General features: G+C 39.4%; 1 long non-coding RNA gene and 1 pseudogene across 1 annotated transcript; both read right to left on the bottom strand.

Moving 5' to 3' along the window:
* Positions 1 to 9,039: 9,039 nt before the first annotated feature.
* On the bottom strand, positions 9,040 to 13,397 carry LOC140184705 (uncharacterized). The gene is made up of 2 exons (XR_011882157.1): positions 12,554 to 13,397; positions 9,040 to 9,239 (listed from the first exon to the last, which is right to left on the bottom strand). It is a non-coding gene; the product is annotated as an uncharacterized lncRNA (long non-coding RNA).
* Positions 13,398 to 20,147: 6,750 nt separating this feature from the next.
* LOC112805091 (small nucleolar RNA R71) lies at positions 20,148 to 20,249 on the bottom strand (annotated as a pseudogene).
* Between the last annotated feature and the right edge of the window lie 4,542 nt (positions 20,250 to 24,791).

The following is a 24,791-nucleotide window of genomic DNA, read 5'->3' as shown; positions in this document are numbered from 1 at the left end:
GTAATTTGACCACATGTAAGCTCTATGAGTATATAGGTGGATAATAATTAGAAATACATGATTCATTTAGGCAGCTTGCATTTAGATAGATTGCATAGATTCCACCATTCTACCTTCACTCTTTTAGTTCTCTTTAGCTTAGCATGAGGACATGCTAAGGTTTAAGTGTAGGGAGGTTGATAAACAACTATTTTATGATTTATATTATGCTCAATTGAGTGGTTTCTATAAAGTCTTTGCTCACTTATTCATATAAATTGCATGGTTTTACAATTCCTCCCTTATTCCTTAATATATGTGAAACTATGTTTCCTAGACCATAAAATTATTAATTTTAATTGTCTTTATTACCATTCGATGCTGTGATCCATGTGTTGAGTATTTTCAGACTTTATAGGGCATGAATGGCTTAGAGAACAGGAAAGAAACATGCAAAAGTGGAAGGAACACGCGAAAATGAAGTTTTGATGGAAATGGCAGCGACGCGCATGCATGGATGACGCAGACGCGTGACTCGCGCAGAACCCAAGCGACGCGAATGCGTGGACGACGCGAATGCATGGACAACGCGAACGCATGGCTAGCGCAAAGCACAAGCGACGCGTACGCGTGACTGATGCGCACGCGTGACAAGGAAAACTTCCAAATGACGCGCACGCATGACCCACGCGCACGCGTGACAGACGCCACGTGCAGAAAGTTGCAGAATTCGCCCCTAGCGATTTCTGTACCCTTTATTGGCCCAAATCCATGACCAGAAAACACATATTAGAGGCTATAGAGTAGGAAAATGCATTTATTCATGGGGAGAACTTTCATATTCACAATTTTAGAGGTTTTAGATGTACTTTTTTCTAGAGGGGGAGACTCTCTCTTCTCTCTTAGGTTTTAGGATTTAGGATTTCTCTTAGGTTAGGTTTACTTCTTCATTCCAGGTTCAATGTTCCTTAATTTATGCTCTCGTCTACTTTTATTTATTCTATTACTTTAGTTGTTTATTTTCTGATGCCAGGTCATCTTGGCCAATTTCAGTGACCTTTTATTTACTCTTTTAGGGTAGTTTCATGCATTTTCTTAGTAAATAAGCAAGTTTTAGATGAAAATACACTTACACCTTGATTCAAGCAATTATTGTGAACTATACATGATTTCATGAGGATTAGGCAGGAATTAAATGATATAATTGATGATGCATAATATCATGACTTGGAGCAGAACTTTGATGCACTTTAATTGCTTGATTTCAAGACAAAGGAAGCAAGAAGAAGCCACGTTAACAGCCACGTTACTCTAATTAACGTGACCATTAACGTGGAATGGGGACAAGCTTATATCGTTAATGGAAAAAGTGATTGCCAATAACTCCCTCGAAGCCGTCATAGCCCACGTTCGTTGCCACTTTAACTACATTAACATGGTAGCTAACGTAGAGGAGGAAGAGGAGCTCCAACGTTAGTGGTAAAAGTGACTGCCACTAACGTTCCACAAAGGCACAATGAAGCCACGTTAAGAGTCACGTTAGTCCAATTAACGTGAACTCTAACGTGGGATGAAGAACCAATCACCAACGTTAGTGACACTCACCTTTGTCACTGATGTTGGACCAACCCAAGAGTGCCCACGTTAGTGGTCACGTTAAAACCACTAACGTGAAGAGTAACGTGGAGCTAAGCATGGTGAGCCAACGTTAGTGACAATCACCTTTGTCACTAACGTTGGAGTTGGCAATCACCACCACGTTAGTGACCACGTTAATCTAATTAACGTGAACTCTAATATGGAAAGGAGGGGTGTTTGGAGCGTTAGTGACAAAGGTAAGTGTCACTAATGCTCTCGAAGCTTAGGCATGCCCACGTTATATACTAACGTGGACTCTAACATAGGAAAAAGGGGCAAAAGGCAACGTTATTAGAAAAGGTGAGTCCCAACAACACTTGCGAAGGAGCAAGAGGCAACATTGGTGGTCACATTAGTGCCACTAACGTTGAAGTTAACGTTGATCATTTTGGGTTGGAATGTTAGTGAAAAAGGTGATTTTCACTAACGTTCCCGAACCCACATCTTCGCTTAACGTTAACGCCACTAACGTCCTAACTAACGCCCATGCCTAACTCACATTTTTCTGCAAACAAAGCTGAGCCCACTGAAGATTGTAACTGCTTCAACTCGAGATCTAAGTCCCATATCCAAGACTTGAAGAACTCACCAGAAGATCAAGAAGAGTAGTATATATAGGAGTAGTTTTGAACTATAGAGAAGCTGGGCACTTTTGGAGAACTACACTCTGTATATTTACTTTCTGCATTTTCTAGTTTTGTTAAGCATGTACTCTTTCCTACCATTTTCCATTCCCAGAGCTATGAACAACTAAACCCCTCTCATTGGGTTAAGGAGCTCTGTTGTAATTTGATGGATCAATTATAGTTTTCATTCTTCTTCCTCTTTCTTTTCTCTTGATTTACTAAAAAGTTTTCGATCTTAATCTAATTGGTTAGTTGTCTTGGAAAAGAAACTCTCCATAATTGGATATCATCTAAGCCTTGGAAAAGGGATGAGGAGATCATGCTAGAAATGCTTTGTCATGTTGGACCAAATTGGGGTTTGGATGGATATAGTGACATGTAATCATCCCAACACTTTGATTTGGAAATACTGATGCCAGGGCATTTTGGCCAGTTTCACTGACCTTTTCTTTACCGTTTTTAGGTAATTTCATGCATTTTCTTAGGAAATAAGTTAGTTTTGGGCAAATATTCACTCAGACCTTGATTCAAGCATACATTGTGCATTTTACATTATTTCATGAGGATTTTGCATGATTTTAATGACAAAATTGTATATTGCATTACCCATGACTTGGACTAGAACTTTGATGCACTCTATTGCTTGATTTCAGGACCAAAGGAAGCAAGGAATGGGAGGTAACTTGCAAAGTTAAGGAGAAAAGTGATTGCAAAAAACACTCTCAAAAGCCATCAATGCCCACGTTAAAGAGTCACGTTAACTAAGTTAACGTGAACTCTAACGTGGAGAAGAGAAGTTGAGCCAACGTTAGTGACACTCAACATTGTCACTAACGTTGGCAATTGCTCACAAATGGCCACGTTAGAAGCCACGTTAACCTAGTTAACGAGGTTAACGTGGCCTCTAACGTTAAAGGGGGAAGAGAAGCCAATGTTAGTGACACTCAACATTGTCACTAACGTTGGCCTAACGTGCAAAGAGCCAGGTTAACTCCCACGTTAACTTGGTTAACGTGGGAGCTAACGTAAGAGAGGGAGAGTTGTCGACAACGTTAGTGACACTCAACATTGTCACTAACGTTGGAGCAACCACGCAAGCCCCAAGAGCCACGTTAGCCTCCACGTTAACTTGGTTAACGTGGAAGCTAACGATGAGGAATGAAGAATGAGCCAATGTTAGTGACACTCAACATTGTCACTAACGTTGGGATGGCTAAGAATGGCCACGTTAGAAGCCACGTTAACCTAGTTAACGTGGACTCTGACGTGAGACCTAGGGGCACACTTGAACGTTAGTGACAATGTTGAGTGTCACTAACGTTCTCGAAGGTTGGCAAAGGCCACGTTAGAAGCCACGTTAACCTAGTTAACGTGAGCTTTAACGTGAAGCAAGAAGGGGCACACTTGAACGTTAGTGACAATGTTGAGTGTCACTAACGTTCTCGAAGGCTAACATGGCAACATTAACGTGGGCTTTAACGTGAGGAAAGGGGTGCATGGCAACGCTAGTGACAATGTTAAGTGTCACTAACGTCCTCGAGCTTGTGTTTTCACTAAATGTTAAACACCCCTAACGTCTTGAGCTAAAGTCTCTGCCCACTTCACACTTTATCTCTGCAAGTAAGCCAAGCCCAAATGAAGAAAGGAACTACTTCAAACTCAAAGATCCAAAGGCCCAAGACTTGAAGAGCTAACTAGAAGTTGAGAAGAGTAGTATATATAGGAGTAGTTTTGAAAGAGAGAAGGGCTTTTAGGGGGAGTAGCGAACAAAAGAGAACTACTCTTTGTATTTACTTTCTCGGCACTTCTAAGTTTTATCATGTATTCTCTATCTTTGATTTTGATTTCTAGAGCTATGAACAACTAAACCCCTTTCATTGGGTTAGGGAGCTCTGTTGTAATTTGATGGATCAATACTAATTTTCTTGTTCTTCTTCTATCTTTCCTTTTGATTTTACTTGAAAGCTTTCGATCTTCATCCAATTGGATAGTGATCTTGGAAAAGAAGCTATTTAAACATGGATCTCTTCGGATCCTTGAAAGAGGAATGAAGAGATTAGCTAGAAATGCTTTCTCATGCTGGACCAAATTGAGTGTGGATGGGTATGTGGCTATAACCCTCTAAGCACTTGATTTGGGAAGTGCATGTGGTATAATCAGTGACCACACTTCATCTATTCTCATGAGCAATTAACCAAGGAATTGGCTATTGATCAAGATTTGAGAGATTGAATTACAAGAAGTTGTGATTCAATCACTTAAGATTGCCAAGGAGATCAATGAGTGCATTGATTGAGGAAGAGATGAAAATGAAATTGATCCGGAGAATGCAACATCTCCTAAGCCCAATGAACTCCCCATTTCTGATCTTACCCATTCTCTTTATTTTCTGCAATTTACTTTTATGAGCAACTCCCCCATTCCCATTTACAATTCTGCAATTTACTTTCAGTCATTTACTTTCATGCCATTTTAATTTCTGCAATTATCAACTATATTCATGGATTCGCTCAACTAGAACACTCCTCTAATTAAAGTTGCTTGATCAATTAATCCCTGTGGGATTCGACCTCACTCTATTGTGAGTTTTTACTTGACGACAAATTCGGTACACTTGCCGAATGGGAATTTGTTGAGAGACAAGTTTTACCCCGATCAAGTATATGGCGCCGTTGCCGGGGATTGATTGTGCATCGACAATGATTACATTAGAGGATTACTAGATTGAGCATTTGTATTTTGTTTGATTCAATTTTCTGTTTGGTTAATTTGATTTCCGTCTTAGTTTAATTCTTCCCCTCCCCTGTTTCTGAGTTTTTCTTTGCTATTTACAATTCAGTTCACTAACCCACTAACTGTTTGATATATTGCATCACTGACACTAACAAGCTATTCTAATAAGATACTTTCTGCATTGCTTTTCTTGCTTGTACTCTGTTGGTTGTATGACAGAGAGAAGAAGCGGAGCTTCAACTTCCTTTGATTCTGAACCTGAGAGAACCTTCTTAAGATTAAGAAGGGAGGCAAAAGAAAAATGTGTAGTAGGTGCTGAAGAAGAAGAGGAACACTTTGAAGAATACTTTGAAACAACCATGGAAGACCATCGTGAGGAAGAGGTGCACAACCATGGTGGAGAAGGTAGAGCAAATCCTGGTGGGGAAGATAGAAGAGTCTTGGGCTCTTACATCAACCCAAACCCAGGGAACTGCGGAAGTAGCATCCAAAAACCAACAATCCATGCCAACAACTTTGAACTAAAGCCACAGCTCATCACCCTTGTTCAGAACAATTGCTCGTTCGGAGGAGGTGTCCAAGAAGACCCTAATCAACACTTAAGCACCTTCCTGAGAATATGTGACACAGTGAAGTCCAATGGCGTTCAACCTGACGCCTATAGACTGTTGTTGTTCCCATTTTCTTTCAGAGACAAGGCAACCAAGTGGTTGGAGTCTTTTCCAAAGGAGAGCTTGACAACTTGGGATGATGTTATGAACAAGTTTTTTAGCAAGATTTTACCCCCCTCAACGGGTCAATCGGCTGAGAGTTGAGGTCCAAACTTTCAGGCAACAAGATGGTGAGACTCTATATGAAGCATGGGAGAGGTTTAAAGACCTAACAAGGAGATGTCCATCTGATATGTTCAATGAATGGGTGCAGCTGCACATCTTTTATGAAGGACTGTCATATGAATCAAAGAAGGCCGTAGACCATTCATCCGGAGGTTCTTTGAACAAGAAGAAGACCATTGAGGAAGTCATAGATGTCATTGAAACTATAGCTGAGAATGACTACTTCTATGCTTCCGAAAGAGGGAACACTAGAGAGGTAATGGAGCTGAACAATGTAGATTCTCTGCTGGCTCAAAATAAGCTCATCACCAAGCAGCTAGCTGACCTCACCAAGAAGATGGAGAGAAGTCAAGTGGCAGCAATCACCACTTCAACTCAAGAGGAAGCAAGTGAAGAGGAAGAAGGCACTCAGGAGCAAGCCAACTACATTGGGAATTCACCTAGATACAACCATGATCCATACTCCAAAACTTACAACCCTGGATGGAGGAATCACCCAAACTTTGGGTGGGGTAATCAACAAGACCAAGGCCAAGATCAGAGACGTCACAACTCTAACAACAACACAGCTCCCCAACAATTCACACAGAGGACATACCCACAAAACCACATTAATACATCTCATCCTTCTACTTCTACCCTCAACATACCATCATTTGATGACAGAATCTCTAAGATTGAAACCTTACTTGAAAGCATATGCAAAGACATTCAAGACAATAAGGTGTTCAAAGAGGAGGTGAGAGCCAGTATGAAGAATCGAGGGGAAGCAATCAAGAAGCTGGAATTCCAAGTGGGATATTTGTCTGAGAAGATTCCCAGACCCACTGATAGCTTCCCAAGTGACACGGAGAAGAATCCGAGAGGTGAAACGAAGAAAGTAAGATGGGAGGATTGCAATATGGTCACTACAAATGACAAGGAAACTGAAGACAAGCCAAGCAAGCTGCCAGAACAACCTGAAAATACCTTAGTAGAGAAGGAGAAGAAAGACCAACAAGAACCAGAAATCTCACAACAAGAGCTGTTGAGACTATATGCACCATTTCCTCAACTGCTAAAGGGTGCTGTGGGAAAGAGAATGTACTCAAGGCTCTTAGACTCGTTTGCATCTTTAAATGTGAACATACCATTCATCAGGGTCATTCAGCAAATGCCAGCATTCATCAAGTATATGAAGGAACTACTTCCCAGGAAGAGCTCACTCAAGGGGGGCCAGACTATAGTGATGAACAAGGATTGCAACACCCTCATTCAAACACAATTGCCTACGAAAAGAAAAGACCCAAGGAGTTTTCATGTCCCTTGTGCTATAGGGAAACAAATTTTGATAGAGCACTATGCGATTTGGGAGCAAGCATCAACTTAATACCCCTATCCCTGATAAAAAGGCTGCAGATCAATGAAATACTACCTACAGATGTAGTCATAAGGCTGGCTGACAAGACTCAAAAGCAAGCAGTAGGAGTGGTGGAAAACGTGTTGCTCAAAGTTGGAAAATACTTTCTCCCAACAGACTTTGTCATCTTGGACATGGAAGAGAGTCTCCTGCACCCAATCATATTGGGGAGACCATTTCTAGCTACTGCTAGAGCACTCATAGATGTGGAGAAAGGGGAGCTAATATTAAGGATCCATGAAGAACAACTGAGCTTCAATGTTTTCGAACTCTCACTAGAAAAAGATGAAGAGGACAAAGAACCGAGCAAAGATCGTCATGAGATACTAAAGGAAGAAGCAAGCATTGGAGCACAACCAGCTCATTCTGAGATTCACTGGGTTGATGGACAAGGCAAACAGCAAGTGCCACAGGTCAAGGAAAAATTGGAGGAACCTAAGCCACCAGAAGCAAGTGAAGGCAGCAACAAAAGCTCATCAAAAAAGGAAGCCACCAAGAGTAAGCAAAAAGCACCAGGGACAAGGAAGAAGGTACCAAGGGGGTGGCGGAACAAGAAGATCCCTACAGAAGATTTCTCTCCAGGGGATAAAATAGTCTCAGCCTATTTCACAGATATCCCCCCAATCTCCCCACTGTACCATCTCAGCTACCTAAGGTCTTCACCATTAACAGAGTTCTCTCCTTGGAGCATGTAGAAATCATTGATACAACCAATGGATACAAGTCCACTGCCAGAGGAGAAGACTTCAAGCATTACCAACCACCATAATAAGGGTGTAACGTCAAGCTAGTGACGTTAAAGAAGCGCTTCATGGGAGGCAACCCATGTTTTACATGCTTTCAAAAGTAGTGAATAAATCAATATTCATGAATTCCAACCAAAAATTAACAAACACGTGTGAAATTTTTATATGCAGAATATAGAGAAGAACAAGTTTGGTGTTCAAAACATTAGTTTTTAAGCTTTGAACAAAATTTTTCATCACAGTGCTCCAAACTAAGTTTGGTGTCACCCTATGGTGCCACCAATGTGCATATAAATATACACAGTTAGTTAGTTAGTTGAAATTCAGGAATAAACAATCAAATTCTTCCTCCCCTTTCATTAATGTTAGCCGTACAGTTCTTATGTTATTTTAATATATTTTGTTACTTTTCTCATTTTATCTTTATAGGGAAGGAACAGGAGCATTGATGAGGATTGATTAGACAATTTAATGGGGGAGGCTCGGACACTTCACGAAGAGAACCATACACTTGTCCCAACAAGGAAGGCATGGGAAATGTTGCCATGCAACATTGAAAGAAGGAGAGTCTTGAAGACCGAACCAACATTCCCCATCAAGTGATGATCCTTGTCTTCCCTTCGTATGCAACCCCATCCGTCCATCAAGGAAACATTCATGCAATCCACACCCTTCATGCACTCATGATTTTTCCTATATAAGTGAACCTTAGTGCATGCTCACTCCTTACGTTCAAATCCCCACTCTTCACACTTCTGTTGGTACACTAAACCCTTCATCACACTCATGTTTTAACAAACCCTCTCTTATTCTATCCGAAGCCTCAACCCACTTCAAAACAACAATTCAAGTCATGGCATCATCAAGTTCGAAGAGGCAAAAGAGAAAGGAACCCATGGAGAGTGTAACGACCCAACTTCCAGAACGTCATGATCGTACCGAAAGTAAGGCATTACCAACCTGCTTTCCTTTATTAACTATTTACTATTGAGCCTCTAGTTCGATATTTCGATCCAGTTTTAGTAAAAATACCAGAAAATTTTGAATTTTATTTATCAAATCATATAGCAAGCATCACCAAGTAATAATAATCACATAATTATTAATAATAATATCTGTCATACAAAAGATTTCAAATAAAACTCACATACAAATCCTATCCCTCTGTATAAATAAAAATGTTAAGCAATAAGAGCGAGGGAACTTCTATGGAAGTAACTTAACTCATAAGTAAATTCTATAATCTCCCGCAGCTTCAAATGGAATCTTCGAACCTGTGTCACTGAAAGGGTGGAAGATTTTGGGGTGAGAACAAACCACACATTCTCAGTAGGGAATGGGAATGTCGTAAAAGTAATGATTAACATGCAAATAATTAACATACTCAAGGAAACTATATTTTTATCAAACCTTTTTGAAAATACTATTCTTGGTTTTACTTTAACTAACTATTTACCTCTTTCCAAAAGAATCTAAGCTCAAAACAAATTCCAAAATATAAAACCGGTCACTGTGAACATTTTTCAACCACATAGTTAATTTTTCAGTCACAACGTCAATTCTTAATCATCATCATACATTTACCAACTAATAGCACTAACAAGAGATTCAGTTCAACACACAAACAAGTCACAGCAAGGCAGACAGCACAATCACAGAGAAGTACAACGAGCAAACCCAATCAAATGCAAATGCACACACAAGGATGATGCATGTCTAGCCCTAGTGCAGGTAATGAGCTCATCTGTCAGTTACTAACCCGCTCCCGACGTTACCCAGCAACCTCTGTCTGGATAAGGCTTTCCTATTGGCTATACCCCTGTGTACAGGAAATAACCCCTCTGCCACCACAGGGTCCACTGCACGCAGGAAATAACACATCTGCCACTGCAGGGATGTACGCCGACACACCTTCTGTATACAGGAAATAACCCCTCTGCCACTACAGAAATGGAACAGGTGGTCACGGTACTTCTGTAGCAGGAAATAACCCCTCTGCCTTACAGAATTAAAATTGGATCTGTACCGTAGGAAAGCGTTCTCAGTAATCATACCATTATCTATCTGACTGCCTCACTGCAGCAGATGATCATACAAGTATATCTGGAGTTGCCTTAATGCAACAAATGAATAAACACATCTCATGGGTTGCCTCAAGCAACAAATGACCTTTCAACAGGTGCTCTGCTTTTTATTCTCTTTTATAATCATAAATATGCAAGCGGGACAAAACCCACGTCCTTGCCAACAATTTCATAAACTGAATATCTTTCCTCAAAAGAATCAGTGTAATTATCATCATAAGTTATCATTCTCATTATTCATTTCTAGTTACATATTCTTACACAATATCTCTCTCTTTCTTTATTCAATCATGTTGTATAAACCTTACGACTTCCACTTTTACAGCCTCTTAACTCAAACCAATTTTAAAACCACTTTCTAGTTTAATTTTCTATCATAAGACTCAAGGAAATCGTTTATTTTAGATTCGCTAAATACTTTTCAAAACATCACCCTCTTACTAAAAGTAACCATATAAAACTCTTTTTCAAATTTACTAACTTCCCAAAGACTCAAAAACCGTCTCTCTTTACCATTCAAATTCAAATATTATATATATTCATTAAACTTCTAAAAAGTAATCCTTTATTTCAAACCCCAAGCATAACTCTTTTCATATTGAATAAATCTCAAAACATAACTTCTTTTATAAATAATTCAAACTTGATCATAAACCTTTTCTTGGTAATTCAAATTCAAAATACTGTAATTCTTTTCTTACCTAAATAAAACTCAAATAATATAATTTTCCAAGTTCAAATCTTCTAAAATAACTTTTCAAATGAAACTTCAGAGTTTAGAAAATTTCGGCAGCACCTCCCCTAAAACTCGGACTTAGCCATCCTTATGGTTCCTCTTTCTCAACAAATCTCCCCCTTTCCTCAACAATTACCAAATAAGAGGTTCTCAAATCAGTCAGAAAATTCACAATTTACAATAGCCAACAGTTCAGTCATAACCCACAATTCCCACATAACCCATCAATTCAACTTTCACCTCATCAATTCGTAACTAACTTTCATTTATCATAGGATTCTTTCAAAATTAAACTCAATAAACTAGTATTCCAAGAAACTTGGTGTTGAGGTAATTTAGTCACAATAAAAACTTGTACCATCTCTCTTAAAATTCTGTTATTGTTTCCTAAGAAAATGCAGAAAAACAGCAGCAAGTAGTAAGTTTGATAAATTCCTTAAAAATCCAGTTTTCACCCAATGCCTTTCAAAATTCACGATCTCAAACAAGACTCTTTTAGCTTTTTATTGAATCAAATTCCAGATTAATACCATGTCATATGAAAAAGTTATGAAGTGAGAAACACAGCCAGGCTTTTTAGAATTCGGTTTCCAAAATCCAGTGATTTATCCATACTCTTTTCAACATATCTACTTGGTTAAATAGGATATTGACATGAAATTTAAAATGAAGATTGTGGACACAGGAAGCTTGAAAATGCCGTTGATTTCAGCTCAAATACTTACCAGAATTGAAAGTTAAGTGAGTTGGAAGTTGGTGCTTCTGCAGTAAAGAAACAGAATTTTCTGCAGAAACCATCAATCTTCAAAAATTCATTTCTCCCAAAATACTCATCAATAAATTCTGAATTTTTTATGAGATGCTCAAAACACAGTAAAGTTTCATGCAAAAATAGTTTCATTCAAGTATATGACCTGGGATGCTCCCAGAAATTGATTCTTTCTACTGTCATGTATGCAGAAATTCTGCCTTAAGCATTTTCAACAACCTTACTTATCAAAAACCACATTTGAACTTATAACCCTTCCAAAATCACACGTTTAACCTCTTTCCAGTTATTCAAAATTGTCTTCATTGCCAACACAGCCCAAGAACCCAGAATCAATAATTCACACGATGTCAAGTACTTAAGCATCATCAAACCTTTTCTTTTCTACACTATGCCAAGCATAATTTTCCATATACACTCATCATCATTCAAACACACAATAACTCATCAATTCACACCAGCAAGCTCAGCAACAAAAGTAACACCATTTATTCTATCCCTTACAACATTCAGTACGCACAATCATCAAATCAATCACCAACTACAGTTATAATTCAACTCAATTCCATCCATATCAGAGAAAACAATATCAATTACAACTTCAAACACTCACAACAAAGCCCAAAGACATTCGCAGCCTTAACCTGAGTTCAATAATCCAAATTTCACAATCTCAAACTAAGCTTATTTCTATCAATTAGTCTCTCATAACAACAAAACCAATTACATTCGCAGCAACAATCCAAACTAAATTCATCAATTATCTATTCAACAGCTGTTCAATAATTAACTGGGCATATTTCAGTTTAATAAATTACACTAAATTAATAATTATTCACAACAGCATCTAAGTTCAATCACAGCTCAGAATATTCACAACGACTAACTAATTTCAAAAGCATTTCAGGACATTCATGTTGATTAAGAAATTCTTAAATATTATTAACCATTTGCACTTATCCAATAACTTGGTAGGCATTCTAAATTAAAAACGTTAAATCCCCTACCTCAAAGTCGAAACTCACAGAAATCACTAAACCCAGCAGCTCCATTGGCAGTTCTAACACCCGTTCTGCTCTCTTAGCAGCTACCATGATAATTCTGGGCAGCTCCAGTGATGGTGAAAGGTCTCAGCTTCAGCCAAGCAGCAGCAGTTTCTTCTGTCAATAGCTCCTTCCCTGGCAAGCTTCAATGGTGACAGTGGCAGCGTTCTTCTCCAAACTTGATGGTGGCAGAACAAAGCAAGAACAGTAGCAGCGATCTTAAACCCAACAAACAGCAACAATAGTGGCGTTTTCCCAGATTCCAAAAACCCAGAAGTAGAAGCAGAACTGGCGTGCCTCTCCATTCGGTCCTCCAGCAATGATGTCCGGCAATGTAGCGGCTCGGCGATGGCGATGACTTCCATCAACAGCAGCAGCAGTGAAGAGATGTGGCGTTGATGACAGAAGACTTCTCCTTCTTCCTCTGTTCGGGATACACGGTGGTGGCAAAAGCTTCATCAATGGCGACGCAGCAGCATGGTGAGGGAACACCGATCTCTGACGGCGACGGCAATGCTTCCTGCGATGAGCGCTAGCAGCGACGGCGGCGAAACGGGTTGGGCGCGACGATGATGCTCTTCGCAGCTCCACGAACGGCTTACAGCAAACACAAAAGCGCGGGTAAGGCTGGGCGACGCTAACGATAGTGGCATGGAATCCTCTCGTGCGGCGGTCACAACGGCAGCGAAGCAGCAGCATCTTCCCTTTCTCTATGCGTTCCTTTCTTCCGTTCTGTGTGGTGTTATGTTGAAGGAGGGTAAGGGTGCTGTTAGGGTAAGTGAATTAGGGAATTTAGGGTTTTCAATTTGGGAATTTAGGTTTAGGAATTAGGATTTTATAAAAGAATATGGATAGATATGAATAGATATTTTGATAAAATTGAAGGATAGAGTAATTTTAAAATTAAATATACTCTCTTAAAAATATTTAGGAACATTATTTACCATCATATTGCTAAGTTCAATCGATTATTTTTAATTTACATTATAAAATGAACAAGTTAATTATATTTTGTAAAATACAATTTAAATTCAAATATCAATTTTTTAGATTAAATCATATAAATCTCTATTATTTTTCTATCTCTGAAACTTTAATTTCAATTTATAAAATAATTAATTATAATAAAAGTTGTACATAAATATTAATTGACTTAAACTTAAAGTATTTATAAAAATTAATCTAATCATTTCTAATAAATTAATTTCTAAGAGTTCAAATTAATAACATAGTTCATTCAAAATAGAATTTATTTAAATTAAATTATACAATGCTTTCTTATTTTTCAATTATCAAACTTATAATTTCAATTATACCAAATATCTAATAAAGTTTATATAAAAATTCAATTAATTTAAACTTCAATTATCATGAAACTCCATTTAATTACCTTTAGCTAAATAATTTTCTTAAAACATAATTGTCAACAAATATAATAAATTACAAATAACTAATCATTTGATTTTCAAAAACTAGGGTTGTTACAGAGAGTGTCCCTTTTGATGAGAAGAGATTCAAGACGGCCTTCCATGAACGAGAATTCGAGAGGATAAGGGCCAGAAAGATATTGCCAGAGTTAATCTTTCAAATCAATGCTAATGAATCACCATAGATTTTGAGAAAAATCGAACAGAGAGGATGGCAATTGCTCACCAGTCCAGAAAGTAAGATCAATGGCAACCTCATCAAAGAGTTTTATGCAAATGTAGTTAGAGAGGGGAAAACCAAAGCCCCCACCTACAAAAGCTATGTGAGAGGACGAGAAGTAGACTTCAACCCAAATGCCATAATAAGAGCTCTTCAACTGAAATTCCCTCATTTTGACGAGGAGAGTTATCAATCAAGAATAAGTAGAAGCCTCGATAAGGATGAAATTTCAGAGATAGCATCAGATATCTGTGTCATAGCAGCTGACTGGGAGAGGTACTCTGATGGGAGACCAAAATTCATAAAAAGGGGAGACCTTCATCCTGAGGCCAAGGGGTGGTTCGAGCTTGTAAGAAGGTCCTTCCTACCAGCTGCTAATAATTTAGAAGTTAACATCAACCGAGCCACTATGGTGCAATGCTTAGTACTAGGTGGGGAAGTCAATGTGCATGAGCTTATTGCCGAAGGGATTCAAGAGTCGGCTGAGAAAGTTGATTCAGGTGCCAGGCTTTGGTACCCCAGCACCATTCTCCGCTTGTGCAACAAGGCTAAGGTAGTATTTGAGGACAGTAGTCCAGACTAGGTGAACCCAGGGAAGCCGGTCACACTTGAGCGCATGGTCCATACCTCACTTGCTCAACAACTAAGAAGGCCACATATAGGAAGGCACAGAGCCCAGCAAGAAGTTCATCAAGAGGAGTATCATCAGGGAGATTACCAACAAGAAAAGCAACACAACCCGGCCAACCTCAATATGAGTCATATCTTACATGCCATTGAGGATTTGGAGATGAAACATATGGAGGGACAAGAGCAAATACTTGCCATGCAGTCCAAATGGATGAAGCAACAAGAAGAGTGGCAGAAACAACACATGGAGCAGCAACAAGAGCAATATTCACAACTCACTCAAGCCCTACACCAAGTAACAGAAAGGCAAGAGCGTCAAGACAAACGCTTTCAAGAGCTCAACCAGCGGCAATTAGCTCAGATGAAATCATTTAATGAGTTTAGCGTACTGAATGAAGGAAGGTAGTTGCATAGAGAGGAATTTAGTGTAAACACTCAAGCCAGATTGAGTTACATGTCAGATAATATGCACCACCTATTTGTTGAACGAGAAGAAGGGAAGGTAAAATAGCAGAAGGAAACTCTGAAGAAAAAGATGGAAGATGCTGGGTTCTGGAAGAAACTACTTGGAAAAGGCAAAGGGAGTGGGAGCACAAGCACTCAAGAAAAGCACCAAGAGGACAAGCATGGAGGGGAGCATGAGCAACCACATGAGTAAAAGGTGGTGGAGCTTCTTTCTTGGTTTTTAGTTTATATCATAAATAAGGAGGATCTTGTATGAAATAGAACATGCCTCCATAGTAGCTAAACAACTTTCAATTATGCATTCTAAGTTTTCAAATTAAGAAGTCAGTGCCTGCTAGCCTTTATATTACTGCATTCATATCTTTACTTATTGTATGCTTGTCTTTTAAATCAAATGAAAAGAGAATGTTTTATGTTTTAAAAGAACAGAGTAGAGTTCATAATGTGAAAGTGCATTCATGAATCTTTGGGGGTAATCATAAGTTAGCTAAGTTGGTTCAACCACAAGGTTAGGATGACAACTATCTATCCTGAATGCTTACTTTTGATATACCCATGAGACTAAGATAACAACAAGATCCTAATAAGAGAAAAGGGAAAGAACAAGGGAAGTGAAAAACAAAAGAAAAAGAGTAAGCAATAAGGCTAGGCACCAATGGTTTACCCTAGGACATATGTCTGTGGTGCTCCTGTGTGAGGGATCTACTTGGATGAATAAGCTCTTTGGGGTGCTTCATCACCTGGTAACTTGGGTTAACTAACCCAGGATTATCAGCTGAAAATCCACTATCAAGAGTAACCCTCACCACAGAGCATTTAGTAACCCAAAGAGGTGCTGGACACCAAGGTCTGAAGGAAAGAAAATAAATAAACTATATGCCTGTGGTGTGTATGTATGGGGGAGAGACTTGAGTAAGTAAGTCCTTAGGGGTGCTTCAACACCCAGCACATTGAACCAACTGGTTCGGGAGTGTTGGCTGAAAGCTTATCCTAAAGAGTTGCCCCCTTACAAAACACTTAGCCTAAATAACACAAACAACCCTTGAAATAACAATAAAAGGATCAATAAATACAGGTCTCATGGGACATAACAAAGTGAATAATTTAGGAGATGATAAAGGTCTGAAAGCCAGTAGTGGAATGAACCTAAGTTGCTATGCATGAAACCACCATAAAATCAGTAATATCACTTCCACAAGGATGACTCATTTCTCTGAAGATTCCATTCATCATTCTCTTGTTCCAGTACTTGCTTAGGGACAATCAAACTTTAAGTTTGGTGTTGTGATGCCAGGGCATTCTGGCCAGTTTCACTGACCTTTTCTTTACTGTTTTTAGGTAATTTCATGCATTTTCTTAGGAAATAAGTTAGTTTTAGGCAAATATTCATTCAGACCTTGATTCAAGCATACATTGTGCATTTTACATTATTTCATGAGGATTTTGCATGATTTTAATGACAAAATTGTATATTGCATTACCCATGACTTGGACTAGAACTTTGATGCACTCTATTGCTTGATTTCAGGACCAAAGGAAGCAAGGAATGGGAGGTAACTTGCAAAGTTAAGGAGAAAAGTGATTGCCAAAAACACTCTCAAAAGCCATCAATGCCCACGTTAAAGAGTCACGTTAACTCTAACGTGGAGAAGAGAAGTTGAGCCAACGTTAGTGACACTCAACATTGTCACTAACGTTGGCCTAAGGTGCAAAGAGCCACGTTAACTCCCACGTTAACTTGGTTAACGTGGGAGCTAACGTAAGAGAGGGAGAGTTGTCGACAGCGTTAGTGACACTCAACATTGTCACTAACGTTGGAGCAACCACTCAAGCCCCAAGAGCCACGTTAGCCTCCACATTAACTTGGTTAACGTGGAAGCTAACGATGAGGAATGAAGAATGAGCCAATGTTAGTGACACTCAACATTGTCACTAACGTTGGGATGGCTAAGAATGGCCACGTTAGAAGCCACGTTAACCCAGTTAATGTGGACTCTAACGTGAGACCTAGGGGCACACTTGAACATTAGTGACAATGTTGAGTGTCACTAACGTTCTCGAAGGTTGGCAAAGGCCACGTTAGAAGCCACGTTAACCTAGTTAACGTGAGCTTTAACGTGAAGCAAGAAGGGGCACACTTGAACGTTAGTGACAATGTTGAGTGTCACTAACGTTCTCGAAGGCTAACAAGGCAACGTTAAAAGCCACGTTAACCCAGTTAACGTGGGCTTTAACGTGAGGAAAGGGGTGCATGGCAACGCTAGTGACACTGTTAAGTGTCACTAACATCCTCGAGCTTGTGTTTTCACTAAATGTTAAACACCCCTAACGTCTTGAGCTAAAGTCTCTGCCCACTTCACACTTTATCTCTGCAAGTAAGCCAAGCCCAAATGAAGAAAGGAACTGCTTCAAACTCAAAGATCCAAAGGCCCAAGACTTGAAGAGCTAACTAGAAGCTGAGAAGAGTAGTATATATAGGAGTAGTTTTGAAAGAGAGAAGGGCTTTTGGGGGGGAGTAGCGAACAAAAGAGAACTACTCTTTGTATTTACTTTCTCGGCACTTCTAAGTTTTATCATGTATTCTCCATCTTTGATTTTGATTTCTAGAGCTATGAACAACTAAACCCCTTTCATTGGGTTAGGGAGCTCTGTTGTAATTTGATGGATCAATACTAATTTTCTTGTTCTTCTTCTATCTTTCCTTTTGATTTTACTTGAAAGCTTTCGATCTTCATCCAATTGGATAGTGATCTTGGAAAAGAAGCTATTCAAACATGGATCTCTTCGGATCCATGAAAGAGGAATGAAGAGATTAGCTAGAAATGCTTTCTCATGCTGGACCAAATTGAGTGTGGATGGGTATGTGGCTATAACCCTCTAAGCACTTGATTTGGGAAGTGCATGTGGTATAATCAGTGACCACACTTCATCTCTTCTCATGAGCAATTGACCAAGGAATTGGCTATTGATCAAGATTTGAGAGATTGAATTGCAAGAAGTTGTGATTCAATCACTTAAGATTGCCAAGGAGATCAATGAGTGCATTGATTGAGGAAGAGATGAAAATGAAATTGATCCGGAGAATGCAACATCTCCTAAGCCCAATGAACTCCCCATTTCTGATCTTACCCATTATCTTTATTTTCTGCAATTTACTTTTATGAGCAACTCCCCCATTCCCATTTACAATTCTGCAATTTACTTTCAGTCATTTACTTTCATGCCATTTTAATTTCTGCAATTATCAACTCTATTCATGGATTCGCTCAACTAGAACACTCCTCTAATTAAAGTTGCTTGATCAATTAATCCCTGTGGGATTCGACCTCAGTCTATTGTGAGTTTTTACTTGACGACAAATTCGATACACTTGCCGAATGGGAATTTGTTAAGAGACAAGTTTTACCCTGATCAAATACATGTGGTATAATCAGTGACCATACTTCATCTCTTCCCATGAGCAATTAAATCATGGAATTAGGCAATTGTTCAAGCTTAGAGAGATTGTATTGCCAAGGAATTGGGATCCAATCACTTAAGATTGCCAAGGAGATCAATGAATGCATTGATTGAGGAAGAGATGAGAATGAACTTGATCCAGAGGATGCAACATCTCCTAAGCCCAATGAATCCCCCATATCTGATCTTACCCATTCTCTTTACTTTCTGCCATCTATTTCCATGTTCATTTCCCCAAATCCCCATTTAAGATCTTGCACTTTACTTTCTGCACTATATTTTCCTGCCATTTAATTTTCTGCAACTCTCAACTCAAATTCTGTTTAGCTCAACTAGCACACTCTTCTAACTAAAGTTGCTTGACCAATCAATCCCTGTGGGATTTGACCTCACTCTATTGTGAATTTTTACTTGACTACAATTTGGTATACTTGCCAAAGGGAAATTTGTTGAGAGATAAGTTTTTGTGCATCAAGTTTATGGCGCCGTTGCCATGGATTGATTTTGTATCAACAATGATTAAGTTGGAAGTTCACTAGATTGAGCATTTTATTTTTGATTGTTTATTTTATCTAGTCATCTACTTTTAGTTTCAATTATCTTCTTCCTCATCCCTTCTCCCCTCTTTGTTTTCTTTTTCTTTGAATTTACTTACAATTCTGCTCACTAACCCACTAACTATTTGATAATTTGCACCACTCACACTAACAGTCACCCTAACAAGAGTAATCACTTTATTTTATTTCTTGCTGTGTGCTCTATTTGTTGTATGACAGGGAGAAGAAGCGGAGCTTCAACTTTCTTTGATTTCGAACCTGAGAGGACCCTCCGTAGATTAAGGAGGGAAGCAAAAGGGAAAAGAGTTGTTGGTGCTGAGGAAGAGGAAGAGTAATTTGAAACAAACATGGAGGAGAACTTGGAAAACAACCATGAAGAAGAAGCTCACAACCATGCCAGAGAAGGCCATGTGAATCATGCTGGGCAAGAGAGGAGAGTTCTAGGCTCTTACATCAATCCAAACCGAGGAAATTGTGGAAGTAGCATCCAAAAGCCAACCATACATACCAACAACTTTGAATTAAAACCCCAGCTCATCATCCTTGTTCAGAACAACTGCTCATTTGGAGGAAGTCCCCAAGAAGACCCCAATCAACATTTAACCACCTTCCTAAGAATATGTGATACTGTGAAGTCTAATGGTGTCCATCCAGATGTCTATAGACTGCTTTTGTTTCCCTTTTCACTCAGGGACAAAGCATATAAGTGGCTGGAATTATTCCCAAAGGAGAGCTTAACAAATTGGGAGAATACGGTAAACAGGTTTTTGGCAAGATTTTACCCTCCTCAAATAATCAACAAGCTGAGAGCTGAGGTACAAACCTTCAGGCAATAAGATGGTGAAATTCTCTATGAGGCATGGGAGAGATTTAAGGACTTAACAAGAAGATGCCCACCGGACATGTTCAATGAATGGGTTCAACTGCACATTTTCTATGAACACCTTTCTTATGAGTCAAAGAAGGCCGTAGACCATTTACAAGGGGCTCTCTAAACAAGAAGAAAACCATTGAAGAAGCCACAGATGTCATTGAGACTGTGGTTGAGAATGACTACTTCTATGCTTCCGAAAGGAGTAACACTCGAGGAGTAATGGAGCTGAACCACATAGATGCATTGCTGGCTCAAAATAAGATGATCACCAAGCAGCTAGCAGATCTTACCAAGAAGGTAGAAGAAAACCAAGTTGCAGCAGTCATCACTTCATCACCAGCTCAAGAAGGAGTAAATGCAGGAGAAGAAGGTGACTGGGAACAAGCCAACTATGTTGGAAACTCACCCAGACAGACCCATGATCCATACTCCAAAACTTACAATACTGGTTAGAGAAACCACCCTAACTTTGGGTGGGGAAACCAACAAGACCAAGGCCAAGACCAGAGATGTCACAACCACAATTCCAACAACAATGCAACTCACCAACATACCTCATAGAGATCCTATCAACACCCACCTAATCACCCTTCTCAACCACCTAACCTCAACCCACCATCACTAACCGAGGATAGACTCTCTAGAGTTGATACTCTACTTAAAGACATATGTAAAGAAGTCCAAGACAACAAAGTGTTCAAGGATGAAGTGCGAGCCAATATAAAAAACCAAGGAGACACCATCAAGAGGCTGGAGTCCCAAGTGGGATATTTATCTCAACAGTTTCCCAAACCTACTGATAGTTTCCCAAGTGACACAGAGAAGAACCCAAGATGAGAAACAAAGAAAGTAAGGTGGGAAAAATGAAAGATGATCACTATAAGTGATGAGAGGAATGTGGAGGAGGTGCCCATACAAACAGAACACTTCCAAGACAATCCAAAGGAAAAGCATGAAGAGAGAAACCATGCACCCCATCCCACACACAGGGAGGAGCTAAAGAAAGGGGAAACCATGAACCCATATGCACCCTTTCCCCAAAGGCTCAAAGGTGGTGTAGCAAGGAGAATGTATTCAAGGTTCCTCGACATGTATGCATCTCTTGATGTAAATATACCATTCATTAAGGCCTTCCAGCAGATGCCCTCCTACATCAAATACATAAAAGAGTTGCTGGCCAAAAAGAGCTCACTGAAGGGTGGGCAAACAATAGTGATGAATAGGGAGTGCAGTACTCTCATTCAAATAGAGCCACCTAAAAAGAAGAAGGATCCAAGGAGTTTTCACATTCCCTGTGCTATAGGAGAGACAATGATTGATAAGGGGCTCTGTGACCTGGGAGCAAGTATCAACTTAATGCTTCTGTCCCTCATGAAAAAGCTTCAAATCAATGAGCTAACACCCACGGACCTAATCATCAAATTGGCTGACAAAAACTCAAAAACAGGCAATAGGAGTGGTTGAAAATGTGTTATTAAAGGTTGGGAACTACTTCCTGCCCACAGACTTTGTTATCCTAGAGATGGAAGAGAATCACATCCATCCCATCATCCTGGGGAGGCCATTCTTAGCCACAGCCAGGGCACTTATAGATGTGGAGCGAGGAGAACTAATATTGAGAATACATGATGAACAACTCACCTTCAATGTCTTCAAACCCTCACAAGAAGCAGATCATGATAATAAAGAGTCAAGGGAAGACCACAGTAAGGAGCTGATAGAAGAGACAAGCATGGGAACACTCAAGCATTCAACGAGTTCAGCGTGCTCAACGAAGGACAGCAACTGCATCGGGAAGAGTTTAGCATAAACACTCAAGCCAAGTTAACTTATGTGACTGGGCATATGCATAACTTGTACCCTGCCATCCCAAGCTATGATGCAGTCCGTAAAGACTTAACAGAACAAGAGGAGGGAAAGGTGAAACAACAGAAAGAAGCATTAAATAAAAAGATGGAGGATGTTGGTTCCTGGAAAAAGCTGATCGGGAAGTGCAAAGGAAATGGGGATTCAAGCATTCAAGAAGGATTTCAAGACAAAGGGAACAAAGGGACATGAGCATTCCAATAAGTGAAAGGTAGTGGAGTTCCTTCTTAGTTCTATCTTTTTCAAGCTTTAAATAAGGAAAATCATGTATGAAATAGAACATGCTTCCATAGTAACTTAGGAACTTTAAATTCTACTTTTAAGATTTCATTGTTTAGGTCTAAGTTTGTTGGTATAAGTTCCTGCTTCTCATTTTCATCTTGCTTATATGTATGCTTGTCCCTTAAGTAAATCAGAAAGAAAATGTTATGAAAAACAAGAGTGGGGTTATCTTGTAAAGTAAATTCTTAAGTGGTGGTATGGTCATTGATTAGCTAAGTTGGTTCACCCACAAGGTATATAGGCAACTATATGCTCTAAATCACATGCTTGGAACACATCTTATGAGACTAACCAAAAAAATAAGACCCTAATAAGAAAAGAGAAAGGACAATAAGAGTCTGAAAAGAAAAGAAAAACAATAATAAATAAGGCTAGGCGCCAAGGGTTGAATTTTGAGGCATGTGTCTGTGGTGTTCCTGTGCAAGGGATATGCTTGGATGAATAAGCTCTCAGGGGTGGCTTATCACTTGGTAATTTGGGTTAACTAACCTGGGATTATCAGCTGAAAGTCAACTATCAAGAGCAACCCTTGCTACAGAGCACTTAGCAACCCAAAGAGGAGCTGGACACCAAGGTCTCAAGAAAGAAAAATAACAAACCATGTGCCTGTGGTGTGTATGTATGGGGGGAAAGAAACTTGACGGAGTAAGTCCTTAGGGTGTCTTAACACCTAGCACCTTGAACCAACTGGTTCGGGAGTGTTGGCTGAAAGCTTATCATAAAGAGTCGCCCTCTTACAGAGCACTTAGCCTAAAAAGAATGCAATAAACCCTGGAAAGGAAGGGAGGATCAATAATAAGAAGACTCAAAGGATGCAATCAAGCAAGTGTTCAAGGGCATGATAAAGGCCTGAAAACCAGTGAATATATGAACCTAAGTTGCTATGCATGAAACCCCATAAACCAGGAATTTGACTTCTATACTAATGAGTTGGTTATCTTGTTCTTTCATTCATTTTTCTTGTGTTTCAGTACTTACTTAGGGACAAGCAAGCTTTAAGTCTGGTATTGTGATGCCAGGGCATCTTGGCCAGTTTCACTGACCTTTTCTTTACTGTTTTAGGGTAGTTTCATGCATTTTCTTAGTAAATAAGCAAGTTTTGGATGAAAATACTGATGCCAGGGCATTTTGGCCAGTTTCATTGACCTTTTCTTTACTGTTTTTAGGTAGTTTCATTGCATTTTCTTAGGAAATAAGCTAGTTTTGCGTAGAAAATCATTTACATCCTGATTCAAGCATGCATTGTGCATTTTACATGATTTCATGAGGATTTTGCATGATTTTAATGACAAAATTGATATTGCATCCCCTATGACTTGGATTAGAACTTTGATGCACTTTATTGCTTGATTTCAGGAACAAAGCAAGCAAAGAATGGGAGTAACTTGCAAGGCTAAGGAGAAAAGTGATTGCCAATAACACTCTCAAAAGCCATCAATGCCACGTTAAGGAGTCACGTTAACTAAGTTAATGTGAACTCTAACGTGGAGAAGAGAAGTTGAGCCAACGTTAGTGACACTTAACATTGTCACTAACGTTGGCAATTGCTCACAAATGGCCACGTTAGGAGCCACGTTAACCTAGTTAACGTGGCCTCTAACGTTAAAGGGGGAAGAGAAGCCAACGTTAGTGACACTCAACATTGTCACTAATGTTGGCCTAAGGTGCAAAGTACCACATTAACTCCCACGTTAACTTGGTTAATGTAGGAGCTAACGTAAGAGATGAAGAGTTGTCGACAACGTTAGTGACACTCAACATTGTCACTAACGTTGAAGAAACCACACAAACCCCAAGAGCCACGTTAACTTCCCCGTTAACTTGGCTAACGTGGAAGCTAACGATGAGGAATGAAGGATGGGCCAACGTTAGTGACACTCAACATTGTCACTAACGTTGGGATGGCTAAGAGTGGCCACGTTAGAAGCCACGTTAACCTAGTTAACGTGGACTCTAACGTGTGACCTATGGGCACATTGGAACGTTAGTGACAATGTTGAGTGTCACTAACGTTCTCGAAGGTTGGCAAATGCCACGTTAGAAGCCACGTTAACCTAGTTGACGTGGGCTTTAACGTGAGGCTAAGGGGTGCATTGGAACGTTAGTGACAATGTTAAGTGTCACTAACATTCTCAAACTTATACTTTCACTAAATGTTAAACACCCCTAATGTCTTGAGCTGAAGTCTCTACCCACTTCACACTTTCTCTCTGCAAGTAAAGCCAAGCCCAAATGAAGAAAGGAACTGCTTCAAACTCAAGATCCAAAGGCCCAAGACTTGAAGAGCCAACTAGAAGCTGAGAAAAGTAGTATATATAGGAGTAGCTTTGAATTGTTTGGGGACAGACGGAGAGCTAGGAAATAGAACTACTCTTTGTATTTTACTTTCTCTGCACTTCTAGCTTTATCATGTATTCTCCAT

This window comes from Arachis hypogaea, chromosome 5, assembly GCF_003086295.3.
Source record: "Arachis hypogaea cultivar Tifrunner chromosome 5, arahy.Tifrunner.gnm2.J5K5, whole genome shotgun sequence".
Lineage (NCBI taxonomy): Eukaryota > Viridiplantae > Streptophyta > Magnoliopsida > Fabales > Fabaceae > Arachis > Arachis hypogaea.
This window is presented reverse-complemented; position numbering and strand designations above follow the sequence as displayed.